At 54.8% G+C, this 20,156-nt stretch overlaps 1 protein-coding gene across 1 annotated transcript in view; it reads right to left on the bottom strand.

Moving 5' to 3' along the window:
- NUP160 (nucleoporin 160) overlaps nt 1-20,156 on the bottom strand; it is a 125,257-nt gene that overhangs the window by 47,622 nt on the left and 57,479 nt on the right. The gene's annotated exons all lie outside the window — the stretch shown is intronic.

Below are 20,156 nucleotides of genomic sequence, written 5' to 3'. Positions count from 1 at the left end.
GAAATATCCCTCATTGGCTCGAATGGTGGTTTCTGAAGAGCCATCAGCACCCTGTTCAGATCCCAGGGTTCTAACGGCCGCTTGTAAGGAGGGACGATGTGACAAACCCCCTGCAGGAACGTGCGTACCTGTGGAAGTCTGGCCAGGCGCTTCTGGAAAAACACAGAGAGCGCTGAGACTTGTCCCTTAAGGGAGCCGAGCGACAAACCCTTTTCCAGTCCAGATTGAAGGAAGGACAGAAAAGTGGGCAAGGCAAAAGGCCAGGGAGAAAAAACCCTGAGCAGAGCACCATGACAGGAAAATTTTCCATGTCCTGTGGTAGATCTTGGCGGACGTTGGTTTCCTAGCCTGTCTCATAGTGGCAATGACCTCTTGAGATAATCCTGAAGACGCTAGGATCCAGGACTCAATGGCCACACAGTCAGGTTGAGGGCCGCAGAATTCAGATGGAAAAACGGCCCTTGAGACAGCAAGTCTGGTCGGTCTGGTAGTGCCCACGGTTGGCTGACCGTGAGATGCCACAGATCCGGATACCACGACCTCCTCGGCCAGTCTGGAGCGACGAGGATGACGCGGCGGCAGTCGGCCCTGATCTTGCGTAACACTCTGGGCAACAGTGCCAGCGGAGGAAACACATAAGGGAGCTGAAACTGCGACCAATCCTGAACTAAGGCGTCTGCCGCCATAGCTCTGGGATCTTGAGACCGTGCCATGAACGTCGGTACCTTGTTGTTGTGCCGGGACGCCATGAGGTCGACGTCCGGCACCCCCCAGCGGCAACAGATCTCCTGAAACACGTCCGGGTGAAGGGACCATTCCCCTGCGTCCATGCCCTGGCGACTGAGATAATCTGCTTCCCAGTTTTCCACGCCTGGGATGTGAACTGCAGAGATGGTGGAAGCCGTGGCTTCCACCCACATCAAAATCCGCCGGACTTCCTGTAAGGCTTGCCGACTGCGTGTGCCGCCTTGGTGGTTGATGTATGCCACCGCTGTGGAATTGTCCGACTGAATTCGGATCTGCTTGCCTTCCAGCCACTGCTGGAACGCTTTCAGGGCAAGGTACACTGCCCGTATTTCCAGAACATTGATCTGAAGTGAGGACTCTTGCTGGGTCCACGTACCCTGAGCCCTGTGGTGGAGAAAAACCGCTCCCCACCCTGACAGACTCGCGTCCGTCGTGACCACCTCCCAGGATGGGGGCAGGAAGGATTTCCCCTTCGATAATGAAGTGGGAAGAAGCCACCACCGAAGGGAAGCTTTGGTCGCCTGAGAGAGAGAGACGTTCCTGTCGAGGGACGTCGGCTTCCTGTTCCATTTGCGTAGGATGTCCCATTGAAGTGGACGCAGGTGAAACTGCGCGAAAGGGACTGCCTCCCTTGCTGCCACCATCTTCCCCAGGAAGTGCATGAGGCGCCTCAAGGGGTGTGCCTGACCTTGAAGGAGAGATTGCACCCCTGTCTGTAGTGACCGCTGCTTGATCAGCGGAAGCTTCACTATCGCTGAGAGGGTATGAAACTCCATGCCAAGGTATGTGAGCGATTGGGCCGGTGTCAGATTTGACTTTGGAAAATTGATGATCCACCCGAAACTCTGGAGAGTCTCCAGGGTAGCGTCGAGGCTGTGTTGGCATGCCTCTTGAGAGGGTGCCTTGATCAGCAGATCGTCCAAGTAAGGGATCACCGAGTGACCCTGAGAGTGGAGGACCGCTACTACAGTAGCCATAACCTTGGTGAAAACCCGTGGGGCTGTTGCCAGGCCGAACGGCAGTGCCACGAACTGCAGGTGTTCGTTTTCTATGGCGAAGCGCAAGAAGCGCTGATGCTCTGGAGCAATTGGTACGTGGAGATAAGCATCTTTGATATCGATCGATGCAAGGAAATCTCCTTGGGACATTGAGGCGATGACGGAGCGGAGGGATTCCATCCGGAACCGCCTGGTCTTTACGTGTTTGTTGAGCAGTTTCAGGTCCAGGACAGGACGGAAAGACCCGTCCTTCTTTGGGACCACAAACAGGTTGGAGTAAAAACCGTGACCCTGTTGCTGAAGAGGAACAGGGACCACCACTCATTCTGCCTTCAGAGTGCTCAGCGCCTGCAGAAGAGCCACGGCTGGCTCGGGGGGCGGAGATGTTCTGAAGAATCGAGTCGGGGGACGAGAGGTGAACTCTATCTTGTAACCGTGAGACAGAATGTCTCTCACCCAACGGTCTTTTACCCGTGGCAGCCAGGTGTCGCAAAAGCGGGAGAGCCTGCCACCGACCGAGGATGCGGATTGAGGAGGCCGAAAGTCATGAGGAAGCCGCTTTGGTAGCGGCACCTCCGGTGGTCTTTTTAGGACGTGACTTAGACCGCCATGAATCAGAGTTCCTTTGATCTTTCTGAGGCCTTTTGGACGAGGAGAATTGGGACCTGCCCGCGCCCCGAAAGGACCGAAACCTCGACTGCCCCCTCCTCTGTTGGGGTATGTTCGGTTTGGGCTGGGGTAAGGATGTATCCTTTCCCTTGGATTGTTTGATGATTTCATCCAAACGCTCGCCAAACAATCGGTCGCCAGAAATTGGCAAACTGGTTAAGCGCTTTTTGGAAGCAGAATCTGCCTTCCATTCCCGTAGCCACAAGGCCCTGCGGAGTACCACCGAATTGGCGGATGCAACCGCCGTACGGCTCGCAGAGTCCAGGACAGCATTAATAGCGTAAGACGCAAATGCCGACGTCTGAGCGGTTATGGACGCCACCTGCGGCGCCGAAGTGCGTGTGGCTGCGTCAATTTGCGCTTGAGCTGCTGATATAGCTTGTAGCGCCCATACGGCTGCGAACGCTGGGGCAAAAGAAGCGCCGATAGCTTCATAGATGGATTTCAACCAGAGCTCCATCTGCCTGTCAGTGGCATCTTTGAGTGAAGCCCCGTCTTCCACTGCAAGTATGGATCTAGCCGCCAGTCTGGAGATTGGAGGATCCACTTTGGGACACTGAGTCCAACCTTTGACCACGTCAGGGGGAAAGGGATAACGTGTATCCTTAAGGCGCTTAGAAAAACGCTTATCTGGACAATCATGGTGATTCTGGACTGCCTCTCTGAAATCAGAGTGGTCCAGAAACATACTCTGTGTACGCTTGGGAAACCTGAAACGGAATTTCTCCTGCTGAGAAGCTGACTCCTCCGCCGGAGGAGCTGAGGGAGAAATATCCAACATTTGATTGATGGACGCAATAAGATCGTTCACTATGGCGTCCCCGTCCGGAGTATTTAGATTGAGAGCGGCCTCAGGATCAGAATCCTGATCAGCTACCTCCGCGTCATCAACTAGAGATTCCCCTCGCTGAGACCCTGAACAACATGATGATGTCGAGGGAATTTCCAAGCGAGCTCGCTTAATCGGTCTGGGGCTGGGGTCCGTGTCAGAGCCCCCAGCCTGGGATCTATGAGATACCCCGGGGGGACATTGTTGGTCCAACTGAGGGGGGCCAGGGAACAATGATTCAACAGTGTCCCTGTGCTGAGATACCGGTCTGGACTGCAAGGCTTCTAGTATCTTAGCCATAGTTTCAGAGAGTTTATCCTTAAAGACTGCAAACTCCGTCCCTGTCACCTGGATAGTGTCAGCAGGTGGCTCCCCCTGGGCCCCTCTTAGCAGAGGCTCTGGCTGAGTAAGTGCAGCAGGGGCCGAGCAGAGCACACAATGAGGGTCAGTGGAACCTGCCGGTAGCGGCGTCGTACATGCGGCGCAGGCAGCATAGTAAGCCTGTGTTTTGGCACCCCTGCCTTTTGTGGGCGCCATGCTATTGTCTTCCCTGAGCAACACAATAGGGTATATAGCCAGAATCAACTGTGCACCATACAGTGTAAAGTATATACCATAAACATATAATTTATAATTACACTTCTGCACAATGGGGCTAGCACCACAGGTGCTGCTTACCACCCGCTTAAAGCGGTTGTGAGGCCACCAGAATCCCTGCCTGGGTCTCCCAGAATTTGTCCCCCTCTGCAGCGTCCAAGGAGCTGACAGGAATGGCTGCCGGCGTCCTGAGGAGAGGAGGGAGCCGTGGGCGTGGCCGAGAAAGTGCGGGAACTGGTGCCCGCACTGTGCACAGTGAGAGGGGTGGAGTATGCAAAGCATGCTCCAGCCTTCAGTGCTGCACGTCTGTACAGCGTCCCGCCCTTCCCCTGCCTGTCAGGGCTGGGGGCGGGAGGAAAAAAGACTAGGCCGCAAAAGCCGGGGACTCGAGTAATAAGCGCGGCCGCCGTATAAGCGCGGCCGGCGCGGAAGTCCCCGGCGCACTACAAGTCCCAGCCGCGCCGCAGTGTTAACCATGGCAGCGGCGGTCAGCGCGGTAGTCCCCATACACAAACACACTCAGCGACGCTGAGTGTGTAATGGCACATTTAACCCGGTCAGCGCCGCGGTCCCCGGTGCACTAGCACACCCAGCAATGCTGGAGTGTTGCTGTGCGCGGTCCCTACGGGGACACAGAGTACCTCCAAGTAGCAGGGCCATGTCCCTGAACGATACCCGGCTCCTATCCAGCAGGCTCCTCTGGAGTTGTGGATGAAGCACGGTCTCAGTGCCTGGAGACCGATAGGATCCCACTTCACCCAGAGCCCTAAGGGGGATGGGGAAGGAAAACAGCATGTGGGCTCCAGCCTCCGTACCCGCAATGGATACCTCAACCTTAACAACACCGCCGACAAGAGTGGGGTGAGAAGGGAGCATGCTGGGGGCCCTATATGGGCCCACTTTTCTTCCATCCGACATAGTCAGCAGCTGCTGCTGACCAATCTGTGGAGCTGTGCGTGCATGTCTGCCTCCTTCGCACAAAGCAAAAAACTGAGGAGCCCGTGGGAGCACGGGGGGGTGTATAGGCAGAAGGGGAGGGGCTTTACACTTTTAGTGTAATACTTTGTGCGGCCTCCGGAGGCATAGCCTATACACCCAATTGTCTGGGTCTCCCAATGGAGCGACAAAGAAAAGGAATTTACGGTAAGTAAACAAAATTCCCTTCTTCTTTGTCGCTCCATTGGGAAACCCAGACAATTGGGACGTCCAAAAGCAGTCCCTGGGTGGGTAAAAGAATACCTCGGTAAAAGAGCCGTAAAACGGCCCCTTCCTACAGGTGGGCAACTGCCGCCTGAAGGACTCGCCTACCTAGGCTGGCATCTGCCGAAGCATAGGTATGCACTTGATAGTGTTTCGTGAAAGTGTGCAGACTCGACCAGGTAGCCGCCTGACACACCTGCTGAGCCGTACCCTGGTGCCGCAAAGCCCAGGACGCACCCACGGCTCTGGTAGAATGGGCCTTCAGCCCTGAAGGAACCGGAAGCCCAGAAGAACGGTAGGCTTCTCGAATTGGCTCCTTGATCCACCGAGCCAAGGTTGACTTAGAAGCCTGCGACCCTTTACGCTGGCCAGCGACAAGGACAAAGAGCGCATCCGAGCGGCGCAGGGGCGCCGTACGAGAAATGTAGAGTCTGAGTGCTCTCACCAGATCCAACAAGTGCAATCCTTTTCACATTGGTGAACTGGATGCGGACAAAAAGAAGGTAAGGAGATATCCTGATTGAGAAGAAAAGGGGATACCACCTTTGGGAGAAATTCCGGAACCGGACGCAGAACCACCTTGTCCTGGTGAAACACCAGGAAGGGGGCTTTGCATGACAGCGCTGCTAGCTCAGACACTCTGCGAAGTGATGTGACTGCCACTAGGAAGACCACCTTCTGCGAAAGGCGTGAAAGAGAAATATCCCTCATTGGCTCGAAGGGTGGTTTCTGAAGAGCCGTTAGCACCCTGTTCAGATCCCAGGGTTCTAGCGGACGCTTGTAAGGAGGGACTATGTGGCAAACCCCCTGCAGGACCATTCCCCTGCGTCCATGCCCTGGCGACTGAGGAAGTCTGCTTCCCAGTTTTCTACGCCCGGGATGTGAACTGCGGATATGGTGGATGCTCTTTCCTCCACCCACATCAGAATCCGCCTGACTTCCTGGAAGGCTTGCCGACTGCGTGTCCCTCCTTGGTGGTTGATGTATGCCACCGCTGTGGAGTTGTCCGACTGAATTCGGATCTGCTTTCCTTCCAGCCACTGCTGGAAGGCTAATAGGGCAAGATACACTGCCCTGATTTCCAGAACATTGATCTGAAGGGTGGACTCCTGCTGAGTCCACGTCCCTTGAGCCCTGTGGTGGAGAAAAACTGCTCCCCACCCTGACAGACTCGCGTCTGTCGTGACCACTGCCCAGGATGGGGGCAGGAATGATCTTCCCTGTGATAATGAGGTGGGAAGAAGCCACCATTGCAGAGAGTCCTTGGTCATCTGAGAAAGGGAGACTGTCCTGTCTAGGGAAGTTGTCTTCCCGTCCCATTGGCGGAGAATGTCCCATTGAAGTGGGCGCAGATGAAACTGCGCGAACGGGACTGCCTCCATTGCTGCCACCATCTTCCCTAGGAAGTGCATGAGGCGCCTTAAGGGGTGCGACTGACCCTGAAGGAGAGACTGCACCCCTGTCTGTAGTGACCGCTGCTTGTCCAGCGGAAGCTTCACTATCGCTGAGAGAGTATGAAACTCCATGCCAAGATACGTTAGTGATTGAGTCGGTGCCAGGTTTGACTTTGAAAAGTTGATGATCCACCCGAAAGTCTGGAGAGTCTCCAGCGCAACATTCAGGCTGTGTTGGCATGCCTCTTGAGAGGGTGCTTTGACAAGTAGATCGTCTAAGTAAGGAATCACCGAATGTCCCTGAGAATGCAAGACTGCTACCACTGCCGCCATGACCTTGGTGAAAACCCGTGGGGCTGTCGCCAGACCAAATGGCAGAGCTACGAACTGGAGATGGTCGTCTCCTATCACGAAACGTAAAAAACGTTGGTGCTCTGTAGCAATCGGCACGTGGAGATAAGCATCTTTGATGTCTATTGATGCAAGGAAATCTCCTTGAGACATTGAGGCAATGACGGAGCGGAGGGATTCCATCCGGAACCGCCTGGTGTTCACATGCTTGTTGAGCAGCTTTAGGTCCAGAACAGGACGGAACGAGCCGTCCTTTTTTGGAACCACGAAGAGATTGGAGTAAAAACCTTGTCCTTGTTCCTGCAGAGGAACAGGGATCACCACTCCTTCTGCTCTTAGTGAGCACACCGCCTGCAGAAGGGCATTTGCTCGGTCGGGATGTGGGGAGGTTCTGAAGAACCGAGGCGGAGGATGAGAACTGAATTCTATCCTGTACCCGTGAGACAAAATGTCTGCTACCCACCGGTCTTTGACCTGTGGCAGCCAAATGTCGCAAAAGCGGGAGAGCCTGCCACCGACCGAGGATGCGGAGGGATGAGGCCGAAAGTCATGAGGCAGCCGCCTTGGAAGCGGTTCCTCCGGTTGCTTTCTTGGGGCGTGAATGAGCCCGCCAGGAATCTGAGCTCCTTTGCTCCTTCTGAGTCCCTTTGGACGAGGAGAATTGGGTCTTGCTGGAGCCTCGAAAGGACCGAAACCTCGACTGCCACTTCCTCTGTTGAGGTTTGCTCGATCTGGGCTGGGGTAAGGAGGAGTCCTTACCCTTGGACTGTTTAATGATCTCAGCCAATTGCTCACCAAACAGTCTGTCTCCAGATAGTGGCAAGCTGGTTAAACATTTCTTGGAAGCAGAATCTGCTTTCCATTCCTTTAACCACAAGGCTCTGCGCAAAACCACAGAGTTGGCAGACGCCATTGAGGTACGGCTCGTAGAGTCCAGGACAGCGTTGATAGCGTAAGTCGCAAACGCAGACATTTGCGAGGTTAGAGACGCTACTCGCGGCACTGCTGGACGTATGATAGAGTCCACCTGTGCCAGGCCAGCTGAAATAGCTTGGAGTGCCCACACGGCCGCGAATGCTGGAGCAAACGACGCGCCGATAGCTTCATAGACAGACTTTAACCAAAGGTCCATCTGTCTGTCATTGGCATCTTTAAGTGAAGCCCCATCTTCCACTGCAACTATGGATCTAGCCGCAAGCCTGGAGATTGGGGGGTCCACCTTTGGACACTGGGTCCAGCGTTTGACCACGTCAGGGGGAAAGGGATAACGTGTATCCTTAAGACGTTTGGAGAAACGCTTATCTGGATAAGCATGATGTTTCTGGACTGATTCTCTGAAGTCAGAGTGGTCCAGAAAAGTACTCAATTTACGCTTAGGATACCGGAAATGGAACTTCTCCTGCTGTGCAGCTGCCTCCTCTGCTGAAGGGGCTGGGGGAGAAATATCCAACAGTCTATTGATGGCCGCTATAAAGTCATTTACCATAGCGTCACCATCAGGGGTATCTAGATTGAGAGCGGTGTCAGGATTAGATTCCTGATCACCCACCTCTGTCTCCTCATACAGAGCCTCGTCTCGCTGAGACCCTGACCAGTGTGATGACGGCGAGGGTCTTTCCCAGCGAGCCCGCTTAGGCTGCCTGGGACTGTCATCCGAGTCAGAGTCTTCAGCCTGTGATGCCTGGGACCCCCTTGAAGTACGGATTAGTTCCAACTGAGGGGGACCGGGGAGCATAGACACAGCAGTGTCCATGGTCTGAGAAACTGGCTTGGACTGCAAGGTTTCCAGGATTTTTGTCATAGTCACAGACATCTTATCAGCAAAAACTGCAAATTCTGTCCCCGTCACCGGGGCAGGGTTCACAGGCGTCTCTGCCTGGGCCACTACTACCATAGACTCTGGCTGTCGAAGTGGCACAGGGATTGAACATTGCACACAATGGGGGTCATTGGAACCTGCCGGTAGATTAGCCCCACATGCGGCACAAGCAGTGCATACCGCCTGTGCCTTGGCACCCTTGCGTTTTGCGGATGACATGTTGTCTCCTCAGAGCAATGAGGGTATAAGCCAAGAAGCGACTGTACAGTGCAATATAAATATATATGGTACAGGGAAAAAATGCACCAAATAACACTGTGGCACTAGTGGGGCCAGCACTTATGTGCAGCTTACCGCCCGCATAAACGCGGGTGTGTGGTCGCCAGAAATCCCTTGTCTGAGTCCCCCAGAGCCTGTGTCCGTTCTCCAGCCAGACTGCATGCAGGAATGGCTGCCGGCGTCCTGTGGAGAGGGGCGGGCCCTAGGCGTGTTGAGACCAAGAGCGGGAAACTTGCGTCCCCACTGTGCCCAGTGAGAGGGCTGGAGTATGTAAATAAGACTCCAGCCCTCGGCGCTGGCTATAGAACAGCGTCTCTCCCTTTCCCTGATTGACAGGGTGGGGGCGGGAACGAAGCAGAGCTAGGCCGCAAAAGCCGGGGACTAGATTTATGAGCGCTGCCGCCGTAAAAGCGCGGGCAGCGCGAGTCCCCGGCGCACTACAAGTCCCAGCGGCGCCGCCGCTCCCGGAGCGGCCGGCGCGGTAGTTCCCAAGACATAAAATCACTCAGCTAAGCTGCAGTGACTCTAACCCGAGCGCGCAGCGCTAGTGCCCCCGGCGCACTAGCACACCCAGCAAGCCTGGAGTGTGCGTGGCCTGTCTGTGCGGGGACACAGAGTACCTGAACGTTGCAGGGCCTTGTCCCTGACTGTACTCAGCTCCTCCAGCAGGGTCTTGGGTCTGTGGATGGAGCTCGGCCTCAGGGTTTGGGGGCCGGTAAGATCCCACTTCCAAAGAGCCCCTCAGGGGGATGGGGAAGGAAAGCAGCATGTGGGCTCCAGCCTCCGTACCCGCAATGGGTACCTCAACCTTACAAACCGCAAGTGGGGTGAGAAGGGAGCATGCTGGGGGCCCTATATGGGCCCTCTTTTCTTCCATCCGATAGAGTCAGCAGCTACTGCTGACTAAACAGTGGAGCTATGCGTGGATGTCTGACCTCCTTCGCACAAAGCAGAAAACTGGTGAGCCAGTGATCCCACTGGGGGTGTATAGCCAGAAGGGGAGGGGCCTTACACTTTTTAGTGTAATGCTTTGTGTGGCCTCCGGAGGCAGTGCTATACACCCAATCGTCTGGGTCTCCCAATGGAGCGCCGAAGAAACATAAGGTAGTCGGAACTGCGACCAATCCTGAACTAAGGCGTCTGCCGCCAGAGCTCGGTGATCGTGAGACCGTGCCATGAAAACTGGGACCTTGTTGTTGTGCCGTGACGCCATCAGGTCGACGTCCGGCATCCCCCAGCGGCGACAGATCTCCTGAAACACGTCCGGGTGAAGGGACCATTCCCCTGCGTCCATGCCCTGGCGACTGAGAAAGTCTGCTTCCCAGTTTTCCACGCCTGGGATGTGAACTGCGGATATGGTGGATGCTGTGTTTTCCACCCACGTCAGAATCCGCCGGACTTCTTGAAAGGCTTGCCGACTGCGTGTTCCCCCTTGGTGGTTGATGTACGCCACCGCTGTGGAATTGTCCGACTGAATCCGGATCTGCTTGCCCTCCAGCCACTGTTGGAAGGCTCGCAGAGCAAGATAGACTGCTCTGATTTCCAGAACATTGATCTGAAGGGTGGACTCTCTCTGAGTCCACGTACCCTGAGCCCTGTGGTGAAGAAACACTGCTCCCCACCCTGATAGGCTCGCATCTGTCGTGACCACCGCCCAGGACGGGGGTAGGAACGACTTTCCTTTTGACAATGAGGTGGGAAGAAGCCACCATCGGAGAGAGTCCTTGGCTGCCTGAGAGAGGTAGACATCCCTGTCGAGGGACGTCAACTTCCCGTCCCATTGGCGGAGAATGTCCCATTGTAGAGGGCGCAGATGAAACTGCGCGAAAGGGACTGCTTCCATTGCTGCCACCATCTTCCCTAGGAAATGCATGAGGCGCCTCAAGGAGTGGGACTGGTTCTGCAGGAGAGATTGCACCCCTGTCTGCAGAGAGCACTGCTTGTCCAGTGGAAGCTTCACTATTGCTGAGAGAGTATGAAACTCCATGCCAAGATATGTTAGTGATTGGGTCGGGGTTAGATTTGACTTTGAAAAGTTGATAATCCACCCGAAACTCTAGAGAGTCTTCAGTGCCACGTCCAGACTGTGTTGGCATGCCTCTTGAGAGGGTGCCTTTATAAGTAGATCATCCAAATACGGGATCACGGAGTGACCCTGCGAGTGCAGGACTGCTACTACTGCTGCCATGACCTTGGTGAAGACCCGAGGGGCTGTTGCCAGCCCGAAAGGTAGAGCTACGAACTGCAGGTGTTCGCTTCCTATAACGAAGCGTAGAAAACGCTGATGCTCTGGTGCAATCGGCACGTGGAGATAAGCATCTTTGATGTCTATTGATGCTAAGAAATCTCCTTGAGACATTGAGGCTATGACGGAGCGTAGAGATTCCATCCGGAACCTCCTGGTTTTTACGTGTTTGTTGAGCAACTTTAGATCCAGGACGGGCCGAAAGGACCCGTCCTTCTTTGGCACCACAAACAGATTGGAGTAAAAACCGTGGCCTTGTTCCTGAAGAGGAACGGAAGTCACCACTCCTTCCGCCTTTAGAGCGGCCACCGCCTGCAGCAGAGCATCGGCTCGGTCGGGCGGTGGGGAAGTTCTGAAGAAACGAGTTGGAGGACGAGAGCTGAACTCTATACTGTACCCGTGAGACAGAATGTCCTTCACCCAACGGTCTTTGACCTGTGACAGCCAAATGTCGCCAAAGCGGGAGAGCCTGCCACCGACCGAGGATGCGGAGAGAGGAGGCTGAAAGTCATGAGGAAGCCGTCTTGGTAACGGTTCTTCCTGCTGTCTTTTTTGGGCGTGACTGAGTCCGCCAAGAATCTGAGCCTCTCTGATCCTTTTGAGTCCTTTTGGACGAGGAGAATTGGGACCTGCCTGAGCCTCGAAAGGACCGAAAACCAGACTGACCCCTCCTTTGTTGGGGCTTGTTTTGTCTGTGTTGAGGTAAGGATGAGTCCTTACCCTTGGAGTGTTTAATGATTTCATCCAAACGCTCCCCAAACAATCGGTCGCGAGAAAAAGGCAAACTGGTTAAGCACTTCTTGGAAGCCGAATCTGCCTTCCATTCTCTCAACCACAGGGCTCTGCGCAAAACCACGGAGTTGGCTGACGCCACCGCCGTACGGCTCGTAGAGTCCAGGACAGCATTAATCGCGTAAGACGCGAATGCAGACATTTGAGAGGTCAATGGTGCCACCTGCGGGGCAGATGTACGTGTGACCGAGTCGACTTGTATAAGCCCAGCTGAAATAGCTTGGAGTGCCCATACGGCTGCAAAAGCTGGCGCCAACGACGCTCCAATAGCTTCATAGATGGATTTCAGCCAGAGCTCTATCTGTCTGTCAGTGGCATCTTTAAGTGCCGCTCCATCTTCTACTGCAACTAAAGATCTAGCTGCAAGCCTGGAGATTGGAGGGTCCACCTTGGGACACTGGGTCCAACCCTTGACCACGTCAGGGGGAAAAGGATAGCGTGTATCTTTAAGCCGTTTAGAAAACCGCTTCTCAGGATAAGCGTGGTGTTTCTGGATTGCATCTCTAAAGTCAGAGTGGTCCAGAAAAGTGCTTAATTTACGCTTGGGATATCTGAAATGGAATTTCTCCTGCTGTGAAGCTGCCTCCTCCGCAGGAGGAGCTGGCGGGGAAATATCTAACATCCTATTGATGGACGCTATAAGATCATTCACTATGGCGTCACCATCCGGTGTATCCAGATTGAGAGCGGTCCCAGGATCAGAATCTTGATCAGTTACATCCGCCTCATCACCCATAGAGTCGTCCCGCTGGGATCCTGACCAGTGAGACGAAGTTGAGGGCCCCTCATAACGAGCCCGCTTAGGTTGTCTGGGACTGTTGTCTGAGTCAGAATCGTCACCCTGGGGTGCATGTGACACCCCCGGAGCTTGGAAGTGTTCCAGCTGAGGGGGACCAGGGAGCAATGATGCCACAGTGTCCATGGTCTGAGTTACTGGTCTAGACTGCAATGTTTCAAGAATCTTTGACATGGTCATAGACAATCTGTCAGCAAAAGCTGCAAACTCCGTCCCTGTCACCTGGACAGCATTCACAGGTGGTACACCCTGGGTCACATCCAGCAGAGGCCCCGGCTGTGCAAGTTGCACAGGGGCCGAGCACTGCACACAATGGGGGTCAGTGGAACCTGCCGGTAGAGCAGCCCCACATGCGGTACAGGCAGCATATAATGTCTGTGCCTTGGCACCCTTGCGTTTTGCGGACGACATGCTGTTGCCTCCTTGTAATCTAGGAGGGTATATAGCCGAGAATCACCAGCGACCGTACAGTACAAAGTATTTGCAACACAAAGAAGGGAATTTTGTTACTTACCGTAAATTCCTTTTCTTCTAGCTCTTATTGGGAGACCCAGACGATTGGGTGTATAGCACTGCCTCCGGAGGCCACACAAAGCAATTACACTAAAAAGTGTAAGGCCCCTCCCCTTCTGGCTATACACCCCCAGTGGGATCACTGGCTCACCAGTTTTAGTGCAAAAGCAAGAAGGAGGAAAGCCAATAACTGGTTTAAACAAATTCTCTCCGAGTAACATCGGAGAACTGAAAACCGTTCAACATGAACAACATGTGTACCCGCAAACAAACCAACAATCCCGAAGGACAACAGGGCGGGTGCTGGGTCTCCCAATAAGAGCTAGAAGAAAAGGAATTTACGGTAAGTAACAAAATTCCCTTCTTCTTCGGCGCTCTATTGGGAGACCCAGACGATTGGGACGTCCAAAAGCTGTCCCTGGGTGGGTAAAGAAATACCTCATGTTAGAGCTGCAAGACAGCCCTCCCCTACGGGGAGGCAACTGCCGCCTGCAGGACTCTTCTACCTAGGCTGGCGTCCGCCGAAGCATAGGTATGCACCTGATAATGTTTGGTGAAAGTGTGCAGACTCGACCAGGTAGCTGCCTGGCACACCTGTTGAGCCGTAGCCTGGTGTCGTAATGCCCAGGATGCACCCACGGCTCTGGTAGAATGGGCCTTCAGCCCTGATGGAACCGGAAGCCCAGCAGAACGGTAGGCTTCAAGAATTGGTTCTTTGATCCATCGAGCTAGGGTGGCTTTAGAAGCCTGCGACCCTTTGCGCTTACCAGCGACAAGGACAAAGAGTGCATCCGAACGGCGCAAGGGCGCCGTGCGGGAAATGTAGATTCTGAGTGCTCTCACCAGATCTAATAAATGTAAATCCTTCTCATACCGATGAACTGCATGTGGATAAAAGGAAGGCAAGGAGATATCCTGATTAAGATGAAAAGAGGATACCACCTTCGGGAGAAACTCCTGAATAGGACGCAGCACAACCTTGTCCTGGTGGAAGACCAGGAAGGGAGCCTTGCATGATAGCGCTGCCAGCTCAGACACTCTCCGAAGAGATGTGATCGCTACCAGAAAAGCCACTTTCTGTGATAGTCTAGAAAGTGAAACCTCCTTCAGAGGCTCGAAGGGCGGCTTCTGGAGGGCAACTAGTACCCTGTTCAGATCCCATGGATCTAACGGCCGCTTGTACGGGGGTACGATATGGCAAACCCCCTGTAGGAACGTGCGCACCTTAGGAAGGCGTGCCAAACGCCTCTGAAAAAAGACGGATAGCGCCGAGACCTGACCTTTAAGGGAGCCGAGCGAAAAACCTTTTTCTAACCCAGATTGCAGGAAAGAAAGAAAGGTAGGCAATGCAAATGGCCAGGGAGACACTCCCTGAGCAGAGCACCAGGATAAAAATATCCTCCACGTTCTGTGGTAGATCTTAGCAGACGTGGGCTTCCTAGCCTGTCTCATGGTGGCAACGACCCCTTGGGACAATCCTGAAGACGTCAGGATCCAGGACTCAATGGCCACACAGTCAGGTTCAGGGCCGCAGAATTCCGATGGAAAAACGGCCCTTGGGACAGTAAGTCTGGTCGGTCTGGGAGTGCCCACGGTTGGCCGACCGTGAGCTGCCACAGATCCGGATACCACGCCCTCCTCGGCCAGTCTGGGGCGACAAGTATGACGCGGCTGCAATCGGATCTGATCTTGCGTAGCACTCTGGGCAGGAGTGCCAGAGGTGGAAACACATAAGGGAGCCGGAACTGCGACCAATCTTGCACTAGGGCGTCTGCCGCCAGCGCTCTTTGATCGCGAGACCGTGCCATGAAGGTTGGGACCTTGTTGTTGTGCCGTGACGCCATTAGGTCGACGTCCGGCACCCCCCAGCGGCGACAGATTTCCTGAAACACGTCTGGGTGAAGGGACCATTCCCCTGCGTCCATGCCCTGGCGACTGAGGAAGTCTGCTTCCCAGTTTTCTACGCCGGGGATGTGAACCGCGGATATGGTGGAGGCTGTGGCTTCCACCCACATCAGAATCCGCCGGACTTCCTGGAAGGCTTGCCGACTGCGTGTCCCCCCTTGGTGGTTGATGTATGCCACCGCTGTGGAGTTGTCCGACTGAATTCGGATCTGCCTTCCTTCCAGCCACTGCTGGAAGGCTAGTAGGGCAAGATACACTGCTCTGATTTCCAGAACATTGATCTGAAGGGTGGACTCCTGCTGAGACCACGTACCCTGAGCCCTGTGGTGGAGAAAGACCGCTCCCCACCCTGACAGACTCGCATCTGTCGTGACCACCGCCCAAGACGGTGGTAGGAAGGATCTTCCCTGTGATAATGAGGTGGGAAGAAGCCACCACTGCAGAGAGTCTTTGGCCGTCTGGGAAAGGGAGACCTTCCTGTCCAGGGATGTTGACTTCCCGTCCCATTGGCGGAGAATGTCCCATTGAAGTGGACGCAGATGAAACTGCGCAAACGGAACCGCCTCTATTGCCGCCACCATCTTCCCGAGGAAGTGCATGAGGCGTCTTAAGGAGTGCGGCTGACCTTGAAGGAGAGCCTGCACCCCAGTCTGTAGAGACCGCTGCTTGTCCAGCGGAAGCTTCACTATCGCTGAGAGAGTATGAAACTCCATGCCAAGATACGTTAGTGATTGGGTCGGTGACAGATTTGACTTTGGGAAGTTGATGATCCACCCGAACGCCTGGAGAGTCTCCAGTGCAACATTCAGGCTGAGTCGGCATGCCTCTTGAGAGGGCGCCTTGACCAGTAGATCGTCCAAGTAAGGGATCACAGAGTGTCCGTGAGAGTGCAAGACTGCTACCACTGCCGCCATGATCTTGGTGAACACCCGAGGGGCTGTCGCCAGACCAAATGGCAGAGCTACGAACTGAAGATGGTCGTCTCCTATCACGAAGCGTAGAAAGCATTGGTGCTCTGTAGCAATCGGCACGTGGAGATAAGCATCTTTGATGTCTATTGATGCTAGGAAATCTCCTTGAGACATAGAGGCAATGACTGAGCGGAGGGATTCCATCCGGAACCGCCTGGCGTTCACATGCTTGTTGAGCAGTTTTAGGTCCAGAACAGGACGGAAGGAGCCGTCCTTTTTTGGAACCACAAAGAGATTGGAGTAAAATCCTCGCCCCCGTTCAAGAGGGGGGACAGGGATCACGACTCCTTCTGCTCTTAGAGAGTCCACCGCCTGCAGCAGGGCATCTGCTCGGTTGGGGTGTGGGGAGGTTCTGAAGAACCGAAGTGGAGGCCGAGAACTGAACTCAATTCTGTACCCGCGAGACAGAATGTCTGTTACCCACCGGTCTTTGACCTGTGACAGCCAAATGTCGCAAAAGCGGGAGAGCCTGCCACCGACCGAGGATGCGGAGGGAGGAGGCCGAAAGTCATGAGGTAGCCGCTTTGGAAGCGGTTCCTCCATTTGCTTTCCTGGGGCGTGAGTGAGCCCGCCAGGAATCTGAGCTCCCTTGTTCTTTCTGAGTCCTTTTGGACGAGGAGAATTGGGCCTTGCCCGAGCCTCGAAAGGACCGAAACCTCGACTGCCACTTTTTCTGTTGAGGTTTACTTGCTCTGGGCTGTGGTAAGGAAGAGTCCTTACCCTTGGACTGTTTTATGATTTCAGCCAATGGCTCACCAAACAGTCTGTCTCTAGATAATGGCAAGCTGGTTAAGCATTTTTTGGAACCAGCATCTGCTTTCCAGTCCTTTAACCACAAGGCTCTGCGCAAAACCACAGAATTGGCGGACGCCATAGCGGTACGGCTCGTAGATTCTAGGACAGCATTGATAGCATAGGTCGCAAACGCAGACATTTGCGAAGTTAGGGACGCCACTTGCGGCACTGCTGGATGTATGAAAGTATCCACCTGTGCTAAACCAGCTGAAATAGCTTGGAGTGCCCACACGGCCGCGAATGCTGGAGCAAACGACGCGCCGATAGATTCATAGACAGATTTCAACCAAAGGTCCATCTGTCTGTCATTGGCATCTTTAAGTGAAGCGCCATCCTCCACTGCGACTATGGATCTAGCCGCAAGCTTGGAAATTGGGGGATCCACCTTTGGGCACTGGGTCCAGCGTTTGGCCACCTCAGAGGGAAAAGGATAACGGGTATCCTTAGAACGTTTAGAGAAACGCTTGTCTGGATGAGCGTCGTGTTTCTGGATCGATTCTCTGAAATCAGAGTGGTCCAAAAAAGCACTTAATTTACGCTTGGGATATAGGAAATGGAACTTCTCCTGCTGTGCAGCTGCCTCCTCTGCAGAAGGGGCTGGGGGAGAAATATCCAACAGTCTATTAATTGCCGATATAAGGTCATTAACCATGGCGTCACCATCAGGGGCATCCAGATTGAGAGGGGCCTCAGGATTAGAATCCTGGTCACCGTCCTCAGTCTCATCACAGAGAGACTCTTGTCGCTGAGACCCTGAACAGTGTGAAGACGTGGAGGGTCTTTCCCAGCGAGCTCGCTTAGGCTGCCTGGGACTGTCATCTGAGTCAGAGACTTCAGCCTGTGATGCTTGAGACCCCCCTGAAGTACGGATTAGTTCCAACTGAGGGGGACCGGAGAGCATAGACACAGCAGTGTCCATGGCCTGAGCAACTGGCCTGGACTGCAAGGTCTCCAGGATTTTTGCCATAGTCACAGACATTTTATCAGCAAAAACTGCAAAGTCTGTCCCCGTCACCGGGGCAGGGTTCACAGGCGTCTCTGCCTGGGCCACTACTACCATAGGCTCTGGCTGACGAAGTGCCACTGGGACTGAACATTGCATACAATGTGAGTCTTTGGAGCCTGCCGGTAGATCAGCCCCACATGCAGTACAAACAGTGTACACAGCCTGTGCCTTGGCACCCTTGCGTTTTGCGGATGACATGTTGCTGCCTCCTCAGAGCAGTACAGGGTGTCCAGCCAAGAAGCGACCTTACAGTGCAAATATATATATATATGGTACCAAGAAAAAAGTACACTAATATAACACTGAGGCACAAGTGGGGCCAGCACTAAAGTGCAGCTTACCGCCCGCTTAGGAGCGGGTGTGTGGTCGCCGAAATCCCTTTAGTCTGGGTCTCCCAGAGCCTGCTGCCTTTCCCCAGCCAGACCGCATGTGTAATGGCTGCCGGCGTCCTTGTGGAGAGGGGGGGCGGGCCCTGGGCGTATACAGACGAAGAGCGGGAAGCCTGCTTCCCACTGTGCCTAGTGAGAGGGCTGGAGCATGTAAATAAAGCTCCAGCCCTCGGCGCTGCCTATTGAGCAGCGTCTCTCCCCTACCCTGATTGACAGGGTGGGGGCGGGAACGAAGCGGCGCTAGGCCGGGGGCTAAAGTTAGAAGCGCCGCCGCCGTAAAAGCGCGGTCGGCGCAAAGTCCCCGGCGCACCACAAGTCGCAGCTGCACCGCCGCTCCAGTAGCGGTCGGCGCAGTAGTTCCCAACATGTAACGTCACTCAGCAAAGCTGCAGTGACCTAACCCCAGCGCACAGCGCTACTGTCCCCGGCGCACTATAACGCTCAGCAAGCCTTGAGAGTGTCCGTGCCTGCCGGGGACACAGAGTACCTGAAAGTTGCAGGGCCTTGTCCCTGAACGGCACTCCCGCTCCCAATCCAGCAGGTTCTATGGGTCTGTGGATGGAGCCCGGCCCCAGGGCTTGGGGGCCGGCAAGATCCCACTTCCACAGAGCCCTCCAGGGGATGTGGAAGGAAAACAGCATGTGGGCTCCAGCCTCTGTACCAGCAATAGGTACCTCAACCTTACAAGCACCACCGCGGGTGAGAAGGGAGCATGCTGGGGGCCCCATATGGGCCCTCTTTTCTTCCATCCGATATAGCCAGCAGCTACTGCTGACTACAAACAGTGGAGCTATGCGTGGATGTCTGACCTCCTTCGCACAAAGCAGAAAACTGGTGAGCCAGTGATCCCACTGGGGGTGTATAGCCAGAAGGGGAGGGGCCTTACACTTTTTAGTGTAATTGCTTTGTGTGGCCTCCGGAGGCAGTGCTATACACCCCAATCGTCTGGGTCTCCCAATAGAGCGCCGAAGAAATACTCAGTATACAAACGGCACAAGTGGGGGTGAGCCCTTGAGGGCTGCTTACCGCCCGCTGAACAGCGGGTATGAGGCCGCAGAATCCCGTGTCTGGGTCTCCCCGTCTCCCCTCTGCAGCTCAGCGTGCAGGCAGGAATGGCTGCCGGCGTTCAGTGAAGAGGGGCGGACCGTGGGCGTGCCACAAACAAAGTGCGGGAAACTGCGTCCTACTGTGCCTGGTGTGAGGGCTGGAGTATGTAAAAAAGACTCCAGCCCTCAGCGCTGATGCTCTGTACAGCGTCCCGCCCTCCTCCTGACTGGCAGGTGCGGAGGCGGGAACGAACGAACTAGGCCGCAAAAGCCGGGGACTGTAGTAATAAGCGCGGCCGTGATATATGCACGGTCAGCGCGGAAGTCCCCGGCGCACCACAAGTCCCAGCCGCGTCGCAGTCCCAGCGGCCGGCGCGACCGTTCTCCCTGAGTCTACCCACTCAGCTAAGCTGAAGTGAGGAAATGGCACAAGCGCAGCAGCGCTGTTGTCCCCGGCGCACTAACACACCCAGCAATGCTGCGGTGTGCGCGCGTATGCACGGGGACACAGAGTACCTTGACGGAGCAGGGCCATGTCCCTGACGATACTCAGCTCCATATCCAGTGGCTTCTCCAGGGGCTGTGGATGGAGCACGGTCTCAGTGCCTGGAGACCGGTAAAATCCCACTTCGCCCAGAGCCCTAATGGGGATGGGGAAGGAATCAGCATGTGGGCTCCAGCCTCCGTACCCGCAATGGGTACCTCAACCTTAACAAGCACCACCGACAGAAAGTGGGGTGAGAAGGGAGCATGCTGGGGACCCTTGTATGGGTCCTCTTTTCTTCCATCCGACATAGTCAGCAGCTGCTGCTGAC

This window comes from Anomaloglossus baeobatrachus, chromosome 10, assembly GCF_048569485.1.
Source record: "Anomaloglossus baeobatrachus isolate aAnoBae1 chromosome 10, aAnoBae1.hap1, whole genome shotgun sequence".
NCBI lineage: Eukaryota > Metazoa > Chordata > Amphibia > Anura > Aromobatidae > Anomaloglossus > Anomaloglossus baeobatrachus.
Note: the sequence above shows the minus strand (reverse complement) of the source record. Positions and strands in the feature narration are given on the sequence as shown.